This window comes from Dermacentor andersoni, chromosome 4 (genome assembly GCF_023375885.2).
Source record: "Dermacentor andersoni chromosome 4, qqDerAnde1_hic_scaffold, whole genome shotgun sequence".
Classification (NCBI taxonomy): Eukaryota; Metazoa; Arthropoda; class Arachnida; order Ixodida; family Ixodidae; genus Dermacentor; species Dermacentor andersoni.
In genome coordinates this window covers 198,204,260-198,223,507 of record NC_092817.1, presented here as the reverse complement: position 1 = coordinate 198,223,507, position 19,248 = coordinate 198,204,260, and the positions used below count along the sequence as shown (strand labels likewise).

The 19,248-nt window shown below is 49.6% G+C and overlaps 8 non-coding genes and 7 pseudogenes across 8 annotated transcripts; all 15 read left to right on the top strand.

The window, feature by feature from the left end:
- Positions 1-339: 339 nt before the first annotated feature.
- On the top strand, positions 340-458 carry LOC126533122 (5S ribosomal RNA). The gene has a single exon (XR_007599936.1). It is a non-coding gene; the product is annotated as a 5S ribosomal RNA (ribosomal RNA).
- Positions 459-974: 516 nt separating this feature from the next.
- Positions 975-1,093, top strand: LOC126533209 (5S ribosomal RNA). Its single transcript, XR_007599977.1, has one exon. It is a non-coding gene; the product is annotated as a 5S ribosomal RNA (ribosomal RNA).
- A 515-nt stretch (positions 1,094-1,608) lies between these two features.
- Positions 1,609-1,727, top strand: LOC126533129 (5S ribosomal RNA). Its single transcript, XR_007599937.1, has one exon. It is a non-coding gene; the product is annotated as a 5S ribosomal RNA (ribosomal RNA).
- Positions 1,728-2,244: 517 nt separating this feature from the next.
- LOC126533135 (5S ribosomal RNA) lies at positions 2,245-2,363 on the top strand. The gene has a single exon (XR_007599938.1). It is a non-coding gene; the product is annotated as a 5S ribosomal RNA (ribosomal RNA).
- Positions 2,364-2,879: 516 nt separating this feature from the next.
- On the top strand, positions 2,880-2,998 carry LOC126533142 (5S ribosomal RNA). The gene has a single exon (XR_007599940.1). It is a non-coding gene; the product is annotated as a 5S ribosomal RNA (ribosomal RNA).
- Positions 2,999-3,513: 515 nt separating this feature from the next.
- On the top strand, positions 3,514-3,632 carry LOC126533230 (5S ribosomal RNA; annotated as a pseudogene).
- A 517-nt stretch (positions 3,633-4,149) lies between these two features.
- LOC126533149 (5S ribosomal RNA) lies at positions 4,150-4,268 on the top strand. The gene has a single exon (XR_007599941.1). It is a non-coding gene; the product is annotated as a 5S ribosomal RNA (ribosomal RNA).
- A 516-nt stretch (positions 4,269-4,784) lies between these two features.
- LOC126533238 (5S ribosomal RNA) lies at positions 4,785-4,903 on the top strand (annotated as a pseudogene).
- A 517-nt stretch (positions 4,904-5,420) lies between these two features.
- On the top strand, positions 5,421-5,539 carry LOC126533245 (5S ribosomal RNA; annotated as a pseudogene).
- Positions 5,540-6,056: 517 nt separating this feature from the next.
- Positions 6,057-6,175, top strand: LOC126533162 (5S ribosomal RNA). Its single transcript, XR_007599962.1, has one exon. It is a non-coding gene; the product is annotated as a 5S ribosomal RNA (ribosomal RNA).
- A 5,417-nt stretch (positions 6,176-11,592) lies between these two features.
- On the top strand, positions 11,593-11,711 carry LOC126533322 (5S ribosomal RNA; annotated as a pseudogene).
- Positions 11,712-12,226: 515 nt separating this feature from the next.
- On the top strand, positions 12,227-12,345 carry LOC126533267 (5S ribosomal RNA; annotated as a pseudogene).
- A 5,416-nt stretch (positions 12,346-17,761) lies between these two features.
- On the top strand, positions 17,762-17,880 carry LOC126533294 (5S ribosomal RNA; annotated as a pseudogene).
- Positions 17,881-18,395: 515 nt separating this feature from the next.
- On the top strand, positions 18,396-18,514 carry LOC126533169 (5S ribosomal RNA). Its single transcript, XR_007599963.1, has one exon. It is a non-coding gene; the product is annotated as a 5S ribosomal RNA (ribosomal RNA).
- Positions 18,515-19,028: 514 nt separating this feature from the next.
- LOC126533251 (5S ribosomal RNA) lies at positions 19,029-19,147 on the top strand (annotated as a pseudogene).
- The last annotated feature ends 101 nt before the right edge of the window (positions 19,148-19,248 follow it).

Genomic DNA, 19,248 nt, shown 5'->3' with positions numbered 1-19,248 from the left:
CAGTGACGGTGGTAACCGGTATAAGTAATGGTGCAAAATTTAGTCGCACAAACTGCTAACCGTTTACCTATTACACCCGTATCCAGCTCAGTGACAATCAATAACTTGGCTCATTACTAGCGCCAAACGTGGGCTGCAGCGGACGCACATCGTTGCGCTCGTCCTCTTGTTTTATTGCGAGCTCGACTCGGCAGCGACTAACCACAACAAACGGAGCAATCCACGTACACGACGTGTGCCTGTACTGTCAACGGAAAGACAGTGCCGCGTGCGTGCTGTAGCAATACGTTGCGAATGCACATAGCACGATACAGGTGCAGTCGTAAACATAGCATCCCTGCCATCGGCCATACCATGCTGAATACGCCGGTTCTCGTCCGATCCCCGAAGCTAAGCAGCATTGGGCTCGGTCAGTACTTGGGAGGGAGACCACCTGGGAACACCGAGTGCTGATGGCACCCTTCTTTTTGCTTTTTTTTTTTTATTGCGTGCTTCTGTGACTTAATTTTTTTTCTTTTTTTTACACTCACGTGTGGTTGGTTTTATTTACTGTTACGTTCAACTGGCGCAGCCTACTGGTAGAGCCAACGTCGAAGTGCAAAAACAATATGCAAGCCGCTAGGCGATTGTACGCGCAGTGACGGTGGTAACCGGTATAAGTAATGGTGCAAAATTTAGTCGCACAAACTGCTAACCGTTTACCTATTACACCCGTATCCAGCTCAGTGACAATCAATAACTTGGCTCATTACTAGCGCCAAACGTGGGCTGCAGCGGACGCACATCGTTGCGCTCGTCCTCTTGTTTTATTGCGAGCTCGACTCGGCAGCGACTAACCACAACAAACGGAGCAATCCACGTACACGACGTGTGCCTGTACTGTCAACGGAAAGACAGTGCCGCGTGCGTGCTGTAGCAATACGTTGCGAATGCACAAAGCACGATACAGGTCCAGTCGTAAACATAGCATCCCTGCCATCGGCCATACCATGCTGAATACGCCGGTTCTCGTCCGATCCCCGAAGCTAAGCAGCATTGGGCTCGGTCAGTACTTGGGAGGGAGGCCACCTGGGAACACCGAGTGCTGATGGCACCCTTCTTTTTGCTTTTTTTTTTTATTGCGTGCTTCTGTGACTTAATTTTTTTTCTTTTTTTTACACTCACGTGTGGTTGGTTTTATTTACTGTTTCGTTCAACTGGCGCAGCCTACTGGTAGAGCCAACGTCGAAGTGCAAAAACAATATGCAAGCCGCTAGGCGATTGTACGCGCAGTGACGGTGGTAACCGGTATAAGTAATGGTGCAAAATTTAGTCGCACAAACTGCTAACCGTTTACCTATTACACCCGTATCCAGCTCAGTGACAATCAATAACTTGGCTCATTACTAGCGCCAAACGTGGGCTGCAGCGGACGCACATCGTTGCGCTCGTCCTCTTGTTTTATTGCGAGCTCGACTCGGCAGCGACTAACCACAACAAACGGAGCAATCCACGTACACGACGTGTGCCTGTACTGTCAACGGAAAGACAGTGCCGCGTGCGTGCTGTAGCAATACGTTGCGAATGCACATAGCACGATACAGGTGCAGTCGTAAACATAGCATCCCTGCCATCGGCCATACCATGCTGAATACGCCGGTTCTCGTCCGATCCCCGAAGCTAAGCAGCATTGGGCTCGGTCAGTACTTGGGAGGGAGACCACCTGGGAACACCGAGTGCTGATGGCACCCTTCTTTTTGCTTTTTTTTTTTTATTGCGTGCTTCTGTGACTTAATTTTTTTTCTTTTTTTTTACACTCACGTGTGGTTGGTTTTATTTACTGTTACGTTCAACTGGCGCAGCCTACTGGTAGAGCCAACGTCGAAGTGCAAAAACAATATGCAAGCCGCTAGGCGATTGTACGCGCAGTGACGGTGGTAACCGGTATAAGTAATGGTGCAAAATTTAGTCGCACAAACTGCTAACCGTTTACCTATTACACCCGTATCCAGCTCAGTGACAATCAATAACTTGGCTCATTACTAGCGCCAAACGTGGGCTGCAGCGGACGCACATCGTTGCGCTCGTCCTCTTGTTTTATTGCGAGCTCGACTCGGCAGCGACTAACCACAACAAACGGAGCAATCCACGTACACGACGTGTGCCTGTACTGTCAACGGAAAGACAGTGCCGCGTGCGTGCTGTAGCAATACGTTGCGAATGCACATAGCACGATACAGGTGCAGTCGTAAACATAGCATCCCTGCCATCGGCCATACCATGCTGAATACGCCGGTTCTCGTCCGATCCCCGAAGCTAAGCAGCATTGGGCTCGGTCAGTACTTGGGAGGGAGACCACCTGGGAACACCGAGTGCTGATGGCACCCTTCTTTTTGCTTTTTTTTTTTTATTGCGTGCTTCTGTGACTTAATTTTTTTTCTTTTTTTTACACTCACGTGTGGTTGGTTTTATTTACTGTTACGTTCAACTGGCGCAGCCTACTGGTAGAGCCAACGTCGAAGTGCAAAAACAATATGCAAGCCGCTAGGCGATTGTACGCGCAGTGACGGTGGTAACCGGTATAAGTAATGGTGCAAAATTTAGTCGCACAAACTGCTAACCGTTTACCTATTACACCCGTATCCAGCTCAGTGACAATCAATAACTTGGCTCATTACTAGCGCCAAACGTGGGCTGCAGCGGACGCACATCGTTGCGCTCGTCCTCTTGTTTTATTGCGAGCTCGACTCGGCAGCGACTAACCACAACAAACGGAGCAATCCACGTACACGACGTGTGCCTGTACTGTCAACGGAAAGACAGTGCCGCGTGCGTGCTGTAGCAATACGTTGCGAATGCACATAGCACGATACAGGTGCAGTCGTAAACATAGCATCCCTGCCATCGGCCATACCATGCTGAATACGCCGGTTCTCGTCCGATCCCCGAAGCTAAGCAGCATTGGGCTCGGTCAGTACTTGGGAGGGAGACCACCTGGGAACACCGAGTGCTGATGGCACCCTTCTTTTTGCTTTTTTTTTTTATTGCGTGCTTCTGTGACTTAATTTTTTTTCTTTTTTTTACACTCACGTGTGGTTGGTTTTATTTACTGTTACGTTCAACTGGCGCAGCCTACTGGTAGAGCCAACGTCGAAGTGCAAAAACAATATGCAAGCCGCTAGGCGATTGTACGCGCAGTGACGGTGGTAACCGGTATAAGTAATGGTGCAAAATTTAGTCGCACAAACTGCTAACCGTTTACCTATTACACCCGTATTCAGCTCAGTGACAATCAATAACTTGGCTCATTACTAGCGCCAAACGTGGGCTGCAGCGGACGCACATCGTTGCGCTCGTCCTCTTGTTTTATTGCGAGCTCGACTCGGCAGCGACTAACCACAACAAACGGAGCAATCCACGTACACGACGTGTGCCTGTACTGTCAACGGAAAGACAGTGCCGCGTGCGTGCTGTAGCAATACGTTGCGAATGCACATAGCACGATACAGGTGCAGTCGTAAACATAGCATCCCTGCCATCGGCCATACCATGCTGAATACGCCGGTTCTCGTCCGATCCCCGAAGCTAAGCAGCATTGGGCTCAGTCAGTACTTGGGAGGGAGACCACCTGGGAACACCGAGTGCTGATGGCACCCTTCTTTTTGCATTTTTTTTTTTATTGCGTGCTTCTGTGACTTAATTTTTTTTTCTTTTTTTTACACTCACGTGTGGTTGGTTTTATTTACTGTTACGTTCAACTGGCGCAGCCTACTGGTAGAGCCAACGTCGAAGTGCAAAAACAATATGCAAGCCGCTAGGCGATTGTACGCGCAGTAACGGTGGTAACCGGTATAAGTAATGGTGCAAAATTTAGTCGCACAAACTGCTAACCGTTTACCTATTACACCCGTATCCAGCTCAGTGACAATCAATAACTTGGCTCATTACTAGCGCCAAACGTGGGCTGCAGCGGACGCACATCGTTGCGCTCGTCCTCTTGTTTTATTGCGAGCTCGACTCGGCAGCGACTAACCACAACAAACGGAGCAATCCACGTACACGACGTGTGCCTGTACTGTCAACGGAAAGACAGTGCCGCGTGCGTGCTGTAGCAATACGTTGCGAATGCACATAGCACGATACAGGTGCAGTCGTAAACATAGCATCCCTGCCATCGGCCATACCATGCTGAATACGCCGGTTCTCGTCCGATCCCCGAAGCTAAGCAGCATTGGGCTCGGTCAGTACTTGGGAGGGAGACCACCTGGGAACACCGAGTGCTGATGGCACCCTTCTTTTTGCTTTTTTTTTTTTATTGCGTGCTTCTGTGACTTAATTTTTTTTCTTTTTTTTACACTCACGTGTGGTTGGTTTTATTTACTGTTACGTTCAACTGGCGCAGCCTACTGGTAGAGCCAACGTCGAAGTGCAAAAACAATATGCAAGCCGCTAGGCGATTGTACGCGCAGTGACGGTGGTAACCGGTATAAGTAATGGTGCAAAATTTAGTCGCACAAACTGCTAACCGTTTACCTATTACACCCGTATTCAGCTCAGTGACAATCAATAACTTGGCTCATTACTAGCGCCAAACGTGGGCTGCAGCGGACGCACATCGTTGCGCTCGTCCTCTTGTTTTATTGCGAGCTCGACTCGGCAGCGACTAACCACAACAAACGGAGCAATCCACGTACACGACGTGTGCCTGTACTGTCAACGGAAAGACAGTGCCGCGTGCGTGCTGTAGCAATACGTTGCGAATGCACATAGCACGATACAGGTGCAGTCGTAAACATAGCATCCCTGCCATCGGCCATACCATGCTGAATACGCCGGTTCTCGTCCGATCCCCGAAGCTAAGCAGCATTGGGCTCAGTCAGTACTTGGGAGGGAGACCACCTGGGAACACCGAGTGCTGATGGCACCCTTCTTTTTGCATTTTTTTTTTTATTGCGTGCTTCTGTGACTTAATTTTTTTTTCTTTTTTTTACACTCACGTGTGGTTGGTTTTATTTACTGTTACGTTCAACTGGCGCAGCCTACTGGTAGAGCCAACGTCGAAGTGCAAAAACAATATGCAAGCCGCTAGGCGATTGTACGCGCAGTAACGGTGGTAACCGGTATAAGTAATGGTGCAAAATTTAGTCGCACAAACTGCTAACCGTTTACCTATTACACCCGTATCCAGCTCAGTGACAATCAATAACTTGGCTCATTACTAGCGCCAAACGTGGGCTGCAGCGGACGCACATCGTTGCGCTCGTCCTCTTGTTTTATTGCGAGCTCGACTCGGCAGCGACTAACCACAACAAACGGAGCAATCCACGTACACGACGTGTGCCTGTACTGTCAACGGAAAGACAGTGCCGCGTGCGTGCTGTAGCAATACGTTGCGAATGCACATAGCACGATACAGGTGCAGTCGTAAACATAGCATCCCTGCCATCGGCCATACCATGCTGAATACGCCGGTTCTCGTCCGATCCCCGAAGCTAAGCAGCATTGGGCTCAGTCAGTACTTGGGAGGGAGACCACCTGGGAACACCGAGTGCTGATGGCACCCTTCTTTTTGCATTTTTTTTTTTATTGCGTGCTTCTGTGACTTAATTTTTTTTTCTTTTTTTTACACTCACGTGTGGTTGGTTTTATTTACTGTTACGTTCAACTGGCGCAGCCTACTGGTAGAGCCAACGTCGAAGTGCAAAAACAATATGCAAGCCGCTAGGCGATTGTACGCGCAGTAACGGTGGTAACCGGTATAAGTAATGGTGCAAAATTTAGTCGCACAAACTGCTAACCGTTTACCTATTACACCCGTATCCAGCTCAGTGACAATCAATAACTTGGCTCATTACTAGCGCCAAACGTGGGCTGCAGCGGACGCACATCGTTGCGCTCGTCCTCTTGTTTTATTGCGAGCTCGACTCGGCAGCGACTAACCACAACAAACGGAGCAATCCACGTACACGACGTGTGCCTGTACTGTCAACGGAAAGACAGTGCCGCGTGCGTGCTGTAGCAATACGTTGCGAATGCACATAGCACGATACAGGTGCAGTCGTAAACATAGCATCCCTGCCATCGGCCATACCATGCTGAATACGCCGGTTCTCGTCCGATCCCCGAAGCTAAGCAGCATTGGGCTCGGTCAGTACTTGGGAGGGAGACCACCTGGGAACACCGAGTGCTGATGGCACCCTTCTTTCTGCTTTTTTTCTTTTATTGCGTGCTTCTGTGACTTAATTTTTTTTCTTTTTTTTACACTCACGTGTGGTTGGTTTTATTTACTGTTACGTTCAACTGGCGCAGCCTACTGGTAGAGCCAACGTCGAAGTGCAAAAACAATATGCAAGCCGCTAGGCGATTGTACGCGCAGTGACGGTGGTAACCGGTATAAGTAATGGTGCAAAATTTAGTCGCACAAACTGCTAACCGTTTACCTATTACACCCGTATCCAGCTCAGTGACAATCAATAACTTGGCTCATTACTAGCGCCAAACGTGGGCTGCAGCGGACGCACATCGTTGCGCTCGTCCTCTTGTTTTATTGCGAGCTCGACTCGGCAGCGACTAACCACAACAAACGGAGCAATCCACGTACACGACGTGTGCCTGTACTGTCAACGGAAAGACAGTGCCGCGTGCGTGCTGTAGCAATACGTTGCGAATGCACATAGCACGATACAGGTGCAGTCGTAAACATAGCATCCCTGCCATCGGCCATACCATGATTCCACTTCCGGCCACCACAGCGAACGGACGTGCAATCATGGGCTCCCATGGAGCGGCTCAGGCGGGCGCGTCCCGCGGTAACAGGCTCAACGAGAACGACGATAGCGACTATCAGATTGTTTTGCCGCAGCTGCCTACGGGTCGTGTCGCGTTGAACACCGTGTTCTTACACGGCGACATCCGGGCGAGGCCTTTCAAGGTTGAAGATTTTCGTGACGCCCTGCGCCCTACCGGATTGCTGCCTGAAGTCATTGCGCTTGGAGCGTACCAGATAAACCATGTCTGGGCGGTCACCATGTGTGGCGCTGATGCAACAAAGCGTCTGCAGGCCGTCAAGGAGCTTCAGGTGAAGGGGCGGCGCTGCCTCATCATCGATCCGCAGGACCGGACGGTGAAGTTGCGGCTGCACTGGCTACTCCACGGTGTCGACGACGAGGATGTGAAGACGGCATTTGCGGCCTTCGGCAAGGTGCTGGAGGTCAGCCGGGAGCGCTGGCGCGTTGAAGGCGTCAGTGACAAAGGCTCGACGACGAGGACTGTGCTGTTGAACTTCAAGAGCGGTGTCACCGTGGATGACCTACCCCATCAGATCCGGGTCGCCGGTGAGCTGGCCCTCGTCGTCGCCCCTGGACGCCCGATGCAGTGTTTGCGCTGCAAAGGAAACGGTCACGTACGCCGCGACTGTAAGGTACCCCGATGTTCTCTGTGCCGACGTTTCGGGCATGTTGACGCCAAATGTGAGCGTTCTTACGCCACAGCGGTGGGTCAGCCTGAAGGTGACAAGACAGCAGAGGAAGTCATGGACGTGGCTGAAGCTGAGGAAGCTGCCAGAGGTACGGAAGACGTGGCCAAACTGCAGGAGACCACCACTACAGTGGCACCTGCTGCAGAGAAGACACACCGGCCCCCTAAACTCGCGAATAAATCTCCGAGGACACCGGCAACGGCAGAGAAAGACGTTGAGAACGGGGAGTACCTTCCGCAAGTTGTGGTGGGCGCGCTGACAGACTGCAAGGACCAGGCAGCTGACGGGACCACCAATACTTCGGTTGCTGGCGCGGCCGTCAAGCGACCGCTGGAAAAAGACCTCAAAGGTAGCCATGAGGCAAACAAGACGGATGAACCGCCTGCAAAGGCGCCTCTGGGGAGACGCTCCGGCTACAAGCCAGTGCCGAACGTCGGGGCAGGGAGGCGTGTCGACGACAATCCGGCGCCGCAAAAAAGCGACACCGGGCAACCGGACAAGCACGGTGGCGTCTAGCGTTGTGCTAGACGTTAAAGGTAAGCACCATGCTTCGGGTTTCCTTTTAAAAATATTAGTGAATGATGGCTTCCAACCTGTCTTTTAGTTTCGCCACACTTAATGTGCGAGGACTGGCTGCCAAGAAAAAGCAGAGTCAGGTCTATCAACTCTTGGTGGACCAGGACATTGACGTGTTGGCAGTACAAGAAACAAAAGTTGACGGAGAGGAGGAAACCGGAAGCATGGTGCTTCGATTCGCGTCTAAGTATTTTGTGTTTGTTAGCCATGCCGTGGGAACATCTGCTGGCTGCATCATTTTTGTTAAAAAATTGCAAAGCCTTGTGATACAAAATTATTTTTCATGTGTGTCGGGTAGGATTGTGTGGTGCGATTTTTCGTTGGGCGAGCGTGACTGGCGGGTCATTTGTATTTATGCACCAAACGCGGATAAAGACCTAACCATTTTCTTTTCGGAAATTAAGAAGCATCTCAATGTCACGAAACAACTGGTTTTGCTAGGGGATTTCAATTGCGTATTGAGTGGGAGGGATAGAGCTACAAAAAAGAGACCGAACGACAAGAGCACCGTATTGTTGAAAGAACTGATAGACGAGCATGATATTGCCGACGTTGCCGAATGTCTAGAAGGGGAACGCGAAGTGCAGTACACGCATTTTCAGGGCTCTAGCCATGCTCGGCTAGACAGGATTTACGTGTCCCTTCAAATCATACCTGCATGTAACATTTACACTGTACTACCCGTCTCTTTCTCGGACCATTGCCTAGTGAAATGCAATGTGGGGGAAAAAAAAAGATGTAATAGTTTTAACTGGGATCTGTGGAAATTCAACGCAACGCTACTACGTGACGAGCACTTTGTCCGTTTTGTGTCAGAAGCAATAAACGAGGTTAAACTGGATGGTAATAAGCAGATAGGTGTTGATTGGGAATTACTAAAACAAAGTTTTAAAATAAAGGCCATCGAAAGAAGCAGCGTCTTGAAATACCGTGAAAAAATGAGAGAGAACGGGCTGAAGGAAACATTGCGGAAACTAATTGCGCTGGAAAGCAAACAGCCAGGTCTTTTTAAAGAAGACCTACTTAGGATAAAACAATAGCTGGAGCAATTCGAGGAGAACCGCTATCGCGGGGCGCTCGTTCGAGCCAGAGCACAATCATGGGCCGTGGGTGAAACGCCCACGAAACGGGCGCTAGGTATCGAGAAGACGCATGCGCGGCGAAACGAAATAGAAGTGATTGAAGAGAATGGCCAAGAACTGAATGACCGGGAGAGCATCGCAGGTGCTTTTCACCGGCATTACGAGCGGCTCTTTGCATACCAGCCAGTCGATATCGAGGCATACAGAGCAAACTATCTTTCTCGTATGCCTCAACTATCAGCGGAAACGAAGTCACTTCTAGAAGCACCCATTACGCATGCTGAAATAGAAAGTGCTATAGATAACCTGAGCCCTAATAAGTCGCCAGGCCCGGATGGTCTTGGCGCGGCCTTTTACAAAGCGTTTAAGAACGAGTTGGTGCCTTTGTTGAAAGCGTTGTTTGACGAAGTTTTTGCTACCAACAGATTACCACCGTCTTTCTCTGAAGCCCATACCGTCCTTATTCCTAAGACGAACCAAAAAGCAATGCTGAGGCTAGTCACAGCATACAGACCCATTTCATTGACCAACACGCATTACAAAGTTTTAATGAAAGTTCTTGCTAGCCGATTACAGTCAATAATTAAGGATCTTGTAGGACCGCACCAGACTTGTGGCATAAAGGGACGCACTATTGCGACAAATGTACACACGATGAGAGGCGTCTTGGAATGCTGTGACGATTTTCGATATGCCGTTGCGATCCTGCAGATAGATTTAGAAAAAGCCTTTGATTTTGTCCCACACGAAATTTTGTTATTAGTTCTTGAGCACGTGAATGTAGGATCAATCATCGCTGATGGGGTAGCTCTGGCGTACCGGAACTGCTCAACACGGCTGATTATTAATAAGACACTGGGGGCCCCCATTAATATAGAGCGTTCCGTGCGCCAGGGGTGTCCTCTCAGCCCGCTTTTGTTTGCCATCTATCTAGAAAGCTTTTGTTTGGCAATCATTCAAAATAGTAGCATAAAGGGCTTCAAACTCATGGAAGCCGAAGTGAAACTCCTGGCATATGCAGACGATGTAGCGGTGTGCTGTACAACAAAAGAAAGCATTACAGAGGTAACAACCATTGTTAAACATTTCGGAAACACAACCGGGAGCTTTGCAAATTGGAATAAGTGTCTCGGTTTTTGGCATGGTGAATGGCAGTCAACACCGGAAATGTTCGCCAACATTAGATGGATTAAAGCGCCAGCTAAATACTTGGGCGTTCCGCTCGAACATTACCGGCGGAATGAGGACTACTGGCTAGAAGAGGCCAAACGACTCAAGGAAAAAACAACAAATTGGAAAGGTGCTCATCTCTCGATGTTTGCGAGAGCTACTGTATGTAACTTGTTTTTAATAAGCAAAATATGGTACGTTATGCAAGTTTTCTGTTGCTCTCGTTTAAATGTGCAAAGGCTCCATAGAGTTTTCGCTGTGTTCATTTGGGCATCAGAATGGGAGAGGTGCAGCCGCACGAACTTATTTAGGAGAGTCAAGGACGGGGGCTTAGGCCTGTCACATCTTTTTGTGAAGCAGCTAGTAAACCGGTTTTCTTTTTTTCGAGACGTGCATGACCCCTTTCTGCGCACAATGTGCCAGTTACGACTGAACAAGCATCTGCCGATGTACGTGGTCTCCAATTTAAGTATGCCTGGTGCTCTTCGAGGGTACCTAAGGGAAGTCGTTGACAGTGTCCGTTTTCTGTCCGTACGTTTTTCTAATGATTATCTCTTTTCGGTGTCGCGGAAGAAATTGTACAGGGATGTAGTTGACATAATTATGCCGGTTCCGATGTACAGAGCCATAAACAGTGGAGGACAAGGAAACGACGTGTTAAAGCGTGTTAAGAAAATGCAGGTGCAGCCAAGCACTAAATCCTTTTTCTTTAAGTTGCATACCGGAACTTTGCCGGTACGGGCCTTTTTACAAGAGAAGGGTTTTTATTTACCATGGGGAGCAAATTGCCTTATATGTAAACAATTAGAAACAATTGACCATGTTTTTTTGCATTGTTGGGCAGGGGTTTTCTTTTGGGACGTTCTTCAAAGAACACTACAGAAAGAATTGCCTTTAAGTCCATTAGGTATTAGATTTCTGACAGTAGAAAATGAGGACGGCTTGCCTTTGGACTTAATTATGCTAATGGGCCTCCACTGTTTATGGAGGGCTCGAATGGCCGGTTTCTTTTGTGAGCCTGACAGCCGGCCTGCGCGGCTGCTCTTCCGGGACGATATTTCCAAGTTCATTGATGTAATTAAACAACAAGAATGTCCTCCGGATTGGCTGGCGAGGATTGAGCCCCTCGCCACATTAAAGGAATTTTAAACTGGACATGGCCAGCCACAATGTGACTGACCGCACAATATGCATGCGCACAAAGTTGAATGTGTGTTTGTGTGTGTTTATGTATCACTTACCTTATTTCAAGAAATGATGCCCTTTGTGTTAGCTTGGTGAAACTTCCGGCAATAAAGAAAAAAAAAAAAAATCGGCCATACCATGCTGAATACGCCGGTTCTCGTCCGATCCCCGAAGCTAAGCAGCATTGGGCTCGGTCAGTACTTGAGAGGGAGACCACCTGGGAACACCGAGTGCTGATGGCACCCTTCTTTTTGCTTTTTTTTTTTATTGCGTGCTTCTGTGACTTAATTTTTTTTCTTTTTTTTACACTCACGTGTGGTTGGTTTTATTTACTGTTACGTTCAACTGGCGCAGCCTACTGGTAGAGCCAACGTCGAAGTGCAAAAACAATATGCAAGCCGCTAGGCGATTGTACGCGCAGTGACGGTGGTAACCGGTATAAGTAATGGTGCAAAATTTAGTCGCACAAACTGCTAACCGTTTACCTATTACACCCGTATCCAGCTCAGTGACAATCAATAACTTGGCTCATTACTAGCGCCAAACGTGGGCTGCAGCGGACGCACATCGTTGCGCTCGTCCTCTTGTTTTATTGCGAGCTCGACTCGGCAGCGACTAACCACAACAAACGGAGCAATCCACGTACACGACGTGTGCCTGTACTGTCAACGGAAAGACAGTGCCGCGTGCGTGCTGTAGCAATACGTTGCGAATGCACATAGCACGATACAGGTGCAGTCGTAAACATAGCATCCCTGCCATCGGCCATACCATGCTGAATACGCCGGTTCTCGTCCGATCCCCGAAGCTAAGCAGCGTTGGGCTCGGTCAGTACTTGGGAGGCAGACCACCTGGGAACACCGAGTGCTGATGGCACCCTTCTTTTTGCTTTTTTTTTTTATTGCGTGCTTCTGTGACTTAATTTTTTTTCTTTTTTTTACACTCACGTGTGGTTGGTTTTATTTACTGTTACGTACAACTGGCGCAGCCTACTGGTAGAGCCAACGTCGAAGTGCAAAAACAATATGCAAGCCGCTAGGCGATTGTACGCGCAGTGACGGTGGTAACCGGTATAAGTAATGGTGCAAAATTTAGTCGCACAAACTGCTAACCGTTTACCTATTACACCCGTATCCAGCTCAGTGACAATCAATAACTTGGCTCATTACTAGCGCCAAACGTGGGCTGCAGCGGACGCACATCGTTGCGCTCGTCCTCTTGTTTTATTGCGAGCTCGACTCGGCAGCGACTAACCACAACAAACGGAGCAATCCACGTACACGACGTGTGCCTGTACTGTCAACGGAAAGACAGTGCCGCGTGCGTGCTGTAGCAATACGTTGCGAATGCACATAGCACGATACAGGTGCAGTCGTAAACATAGCATCCCTGCCATCGGCCATACCATGCTCATTCTACTTCCCGACGCGCTAGCGAACGGACGCAGGATCATGAGCTCCGCTGGAGCGGCGTTTGCGGCCCTTGCCGGCCGCGGAAACAGGAGCAGCGTCGAAGACGAAAAGGACTATGAGATCGTGCTGCCTACTTTGCCCACCGGTCGTGTTGTTTTAAACACGTTGTTCTTGCACGGCGACGTGCGGGTGAGGCCCTACAGGGTCGAAGATTTCCGAGACGCCCTCGCCAACGCTGGTGTGCTCCCCGAGGTCGTGGCGTTGGGAGCGTACCAGATCAACCATGTGTGGGCGGTGACGTTCAACAGCGCCGAAGCCACAAGGAAACTGGCTGCTTTCAAGGAGCTGCAAGTTAAAGGCCGCCGCTGCATTGTCATTGACCCTGAGGACCAGCAGGTTAAACTGCGCCTGCATTGGATGCTCCACGGGGTGCAAGATGAAGACATCCGGACTGCTTTTGCGGCGTTCGGGAACGTAACCGAGGTGACGCGGGAGCGTTGGCGCGTCCAAGGCATGAGAGAGAAGGGCTCCACTACGAGAACCGTGCTGCTCAAGCTCAAGCCGGGAATGCAGGTGGACGACCTGCCCCACCAGGTTCGAGTCGCCGGTGAGTTGGCCCTTCTGGTGGTACCCGGGCGGCCGATGCAGTGCCTGCGCTGCCATGGCACGGGCCATGTTCGCCGCGACTGCAAGGTGCCCAGGTGCTCGAAGTGCAGACGCTACGGACACGCGGACGCTGACTGCGTCCGTACCTACGCGTCGGCTACCGGGCTGGGAAAGACGGATGAGGTCGCGGAACTCATGGACGTCGTTGAAGCCGAGGATGCAGCGAGGGGAACGGACGAGGCGGGCAAGCAGACGGGGCCACTCGACTCGTCAGCGTCTACCGGCGACGACGCCCTCACTGGGGATGGTTCAGCGAGCCAACAACCAGCGGATGACTTGCCTAGGTCAAACGAGACAACCGGAAAGGATGGGCAGAACACTCCGGAGCCCAAGGTCGTCGAGCCAGAGGGTCCGAACGAGCTGCAACCGGACAAGAGTGGTGCCCGCACGCCGACCAGCGTCTCCGCTGCGGCGAAGCGTTCCCACGCCCAAACCAGCGCCGACGGTGACCAGACGGCGACGCCTGGAGCCGAGGAGCCCCCGGCAAAGGCGCCTCAAAGCCGCCGTCCATCGTTGCGGCCGCGCCCTAACGTTCCGGTGGACAAGCGTGCCGGAAATTCGGAGTCCCGAGGACACGCTCATGTTCTTCCGCCGGACCGCACTGGCGGCGATGGCGGCGTCTAGACTCGTGCTAGACGCGAGAGGTAAGCACCATATTGCCGGTCTCTTCTCCTATTGTTAAAATGGCTCCAACGTGTCCGTTGAAAGTCGCTACTCTAAATGTTCGAGGACTGGCAGGGAAAAGAAAGCAAGGCCAGCTTTACCGGCTTATAACGGAGCACGACATTGATGTGCTAGCCGTGCAGGAGACGAAAGTCGACGGTGAAGAAGAGACCGGCGTTATGGTGCGGCGTTTCACGTCTAGGTTTTCCGCCGTAGTCAGTCATGCGGTGGGCACATCCGCTGGATGTGTCCTTTTTGTTAAGAAGTTGCCTGGGTTAGAGGTGCATGCAATTTATTCGTGTGTGTCGGGCCGATGTGTTGTCGTCGATTTTTCGTACAACAACAACGAGTGGCGTATTCTATGCTTGTACGCGCCCAATAAGGTGGATGAAAGGGCTGAGTTTTTTCACCACATTGAAGAGCGTCTATGCAAGGGAAGACAGCTCATAGTCATGGGCGATTTCAACTGTGTCCTCAGTTCGCGGGATAAAACAAGCGTTCGTGGGTTTAGAGACAAAAGCACGGAAGTGTTGTCGCGAGTTGTAGAGAACTGGGACCTTGTGGATGTGGCAGAGTGCCTCGAAGGAGCGCGTGCTGTGAAGTACACACGTTTTGAGGGCTCTAGTCACGCACGGCTCGACCGCATTTATGCGACCGTTGACATCGTTCCGCAGTGTAACAGTTACGAGGTAGTGCCAGTGTCTTTTTCTGACCATTGCTTGGTTCAATGCTGCATAGGAATTCCAAAGCGAGGTAACGCTTTCTCATGGGAAACGTGGAAATTAAATAACAAGCTTCTTCAGGATGAACCGTTTAACCGAGCAGTAAGAGAAGAAATAAGGAAAATAGACCCCAGTAATAACCTTCACATATGGCAACAGTGGGAGCTGAGTAAGGAAACCCTAAAAATAAAGGCAATAGAGAGGGCCACCTGTATTCGTTTCGCAGAGAAACAGAAAGAGACTGAGTTAAAGACGCTTCTTCAACAACTGCTCAGGCAGGAATCTCAGGCACCGGGCAAATGGATAGAAGACATAAGAAAAGTGAAACAACAGTTAGAGCAACTTGAAGAGCAACGCTATAGGGGAGCCCTGGTGAGGGCAAGGGCTGAAGACACAGCTGCAGGTGAAGCGCCTTCGAAACGAGCGCTAGGGTTAGAAAAAGCACGCGCTGAAAGGAACCACATAGACGGAATAGAATGGCGCGGGATCTTATCAACAGACACAGACGACATCAAAGCAGCTTTTCATGAGCATTACCAGGCGCTATTCTCGCACCACAAAGTAGACGCTACTACATTTGGGAATGAGTTCTTGCGTGCTATACCCCGACTGGACGACGAAAGAAAACAAAGATTGGAACTAGAGATAACAGAATCCGAAGTTGAACAGGCCATAGACAACTTAAACCCCGGAAAATCGCCTGGGCCAGACGGCTTTAGCGCCGGTTTTTATAAAGAATTTAAGCACGAAATTAGCCCTGTATTGAATGTAATCTTTAACGAAGCGTACAAATGGAAAACATTGCCTCCGTCTTATGCGTCGTCACACACAGTACTCATTCCTAAAACTGATGATGCAGTGAAATTAAGATCTGTTACGGCGTATCGTCCCATAGCACTCACCAATATCGAGTATAAAATCTTTATGAAGATATTGGCACGAAGATTGCAGTCAGTGATACAGGACATCGTCGGGCCTCACCAGACATGTGGGATTAAAGGCCGGACTATTGTTACTAATATTCACAAAGCACGCAGTGTACTTGAGTGCTGTGATGATTGTAATAGTCGGATTGCCATCTTACAGATTGACCTCGAGAAGGCTTTTGACTGCGTCGCTCATGAAATCTTGTTTGCCGTTTTAGACTATGCCAATCTCGGATCTGTAATATGCGAGGGGGTCGCCCTGGCGTACCGTAACTGCACGACCAGATTGATCGTGAATAAGAGTTTGGGGGCTCCCATTAGGCTGCAACGTTCTTTGCGTCAGGGCTGCCCCCTCAGCCCTCTGTTGTTTTGTATCTACATTGAAACCCTGTGTATGAGATTGATTGAAAACAATAGAATTATGGGATTTAAGCTTCAAGCAGTTGAAGTGAAGCTGCTGGCTTATGCAGATGATGTCGCTGTTTTTGCGGAGGATCAGGTGAGCATAATTGAGGCTGTCAAATGTGTCCGTAAATTTAGCCATGTCACTGGAAGTGGAGTTAACTGGTCGAAGTGCCTCGGGCTCTGGCATGGATCGTGGCCAACGAAGCCAGATCATTTTGCCAACGTGCATTGGGTGACGACCCCAGGCAAGTACTTGGGCGTCCCGCTAGATGCCTATCGCGATAGCGAGCAGTACTGGAAAGAGCAGGTCAAAGACACACGGGAGAGTGCTGAGAAGTGGAAAGGCACTAATCTCTCTATTTTTGCCAGAGCCACCGTTTGTAACCTTTTCTTTATCAGCAAGCTTTCGTACGTAATGCAAGTATTGCACTGTTCACGGTCAAATGTTCAGAAGCTACACAGGATTTTTGCCGTCTTTGTTTGGGCGTCGGAATGGCAGCGCTGCAGCCGGACCAACTTGTTCCGGCGGGTAAAAGACGGGGGGCTGGGATTGGGCCATCTCTTTGTACGGCAGTTGGTAAACCGGTTCTTGTTCTTTAGGGACGCAACCGACCCTTTCTTGCGCACGGTATGTCAAATGAGGCTGAGTAGACGGCTGCCAGAGTATGTGGTTTCAACCGAAGAGTTTTCGGGAGGCATTCGAGGGTTTTACAAAGAAGTGGTATCGAGTGTCCGATTTCTTTCAGTGCGCTTCTCGAATGATTACCTGTCCGGTGTGAACAAAAAGAAACTGTATTGTGCTTTGTGCGACGTTCTTTTCCCAGTGCCATTGTACAGGTCCTTGTACGGTGGAGGCCCAAGCAGCGATGTTTTAAAGAGAGTAAAGAAAATGCAGGTCCCGCCAGGAACCAAAACCTTCTTTTTCAAATTACACACGGGAACGTTACCAGTTAAGAAGTTTTTGGAGAGAAAAGGGGTATATTTACCGTGGGGAACGCACTGTTTAATTTGCAAGCAGCCAGAGACAATAGATCATGTTTTCTTAAACTGTTGGGAAGGCGTGTTCTTCTGGGATGTTTTGCAGAGGACACTAAAGAAAGAATTTCCATTGGACCCATATGGCATCCGCTACTTAAGCATAGATAATGAGGATGGGGTGCCTTTTGATTTAATTATGTTGTTGGGCCTCCATTTTATTTGGCGCGCGAGAATGGCAGGATACTATGTCGATAAAGATGCGCAGCCTGCACGTATGTATTTCAGGGAAAACATGCACTGGTTTGTCGCTATCCATAAAGCGGCAGCGGAGCCACCGGAGTGGCTCCCAAGAGTAGAACCGTTGGTAGCATTGCGCGAATTTTGATTTGTCCGAGCCAGCACAATGCTTTGTAATATGTCCACATAGAGAAAATGTATATTCTACTTTTGTATTTGTTGAGGTGAGCGTTGCCTCTTGTGAAACTATGTACCAAAGCCAGGCAATAAAGAAAAAAAAAAAAAAATCGGCCATACCATGCTGAATACGCCGGTTCTCGTCCGATCCCCGAAGCTAAGCAGCATTGGGCTCGGTCAGTACTTGGGAGGGAGACCACCTGGGAACACCGAGTGCTGATGGCACCCTTCTTTTTGCTTTTTTTTTTTATTGCGTGCTTCTGTGACTTAATTTTTTTTCTTTTTTTTACACTCACGTGTGGTTGGTTTTATTTACTGTTACGTTCAACTGGCGCAGCCTACTGGTAGAGCCAACGTCGAAGTGCAAAAACAATATGCAAGCCGCTAGGCGATTGTACGCGCAGTGACGGTGGTAACCGGTATAAGTAATGGTGCAAAATTTAGTCGCACAAACTGCTAACCGTTTACCTATTACACCCGCATCCAGCTCAGTGACAATCAATAACTTGGCTCATTACTAGCGCCAAACGTGGGCTGCAGCGGACGCACATCGTTGCGCTCGTCCTCTTGTTTTATTGCGAGCTCGACTCGGCAGCGACTAACCACAACAAACGGAGCAATCCACGTACACGACGTGTGCCTGTACTGTCAACGGAAAGACAGTGCCGCGTGCGTGCTGTAGCAATACGTTGCGAATGCACATAGCACGATACAGGTGCAGTCGTAAACATAGCAACCCTGCCATCGGCCATACCATGCTGAATACGCCGGTTCTCGTCCGATCCCCGAAGCTAAGCAGCATTGGGCTCGGTCAGTACTTGGGAGGGAGACCACCTGGGAACACCGAGTGCTGATGGCACCCTTCTTTTTGCTTTTTTTTTTATTGCGTGCTTCTGTGACTTAATTTTTTTTCTTTTTTTTACACTCACGTGTGGTTGGTTTTATTTACTGTTACGTTCAACTGGCGCAGCCTACTGGTAGAGCCAACGTCGAAGTGCAAAAACAATATGCAAGCCGCTAGGCGATTGTACGCGCAGTGACGGTGGTAACCGGTATAAGTAATGGTGCAAAATTTAGTCGCACAAACTGCTAACCGTTTACCTATTACACCCGTATCCAGCTCAGTGACAATCAATAACTTGGCTCATTACTAGCGCCAAACGTGGGCTGCAGCGGACGCACATCGTTGCGCTCGTCCTCTTGTTTTATTGCGAGCTCGACTCGGCAGCGACTAACCACAACAAACGGAGCAATCCACGTACACGACGTGTGCCTGTACTGTCAACGGAAAGACAGTGCCGCGTGCGTGCTGTAGCAATACGTTGCGAATGCACATAGCACGATACAGGTGCAGTCGTAAACATAGCATCCCTGCCATCGGCCATACCATGCTGAATACGCCGGTTCTCGTCCGATCCCCGAAGCTAAGCAGCATTGGGCTCGGTCACTACTTGGGAGGGAGACCACCTGGGAACACCGAGTGCTGATGGCACCCTTCTTTTTGCTTTTTTTTTTTTATTGCGTGCTTCTGTGACTTAATTTTTTTTCTTTTTTTTACACTCACGTGTGGTTGGTTTTATTTACTGTTACGTT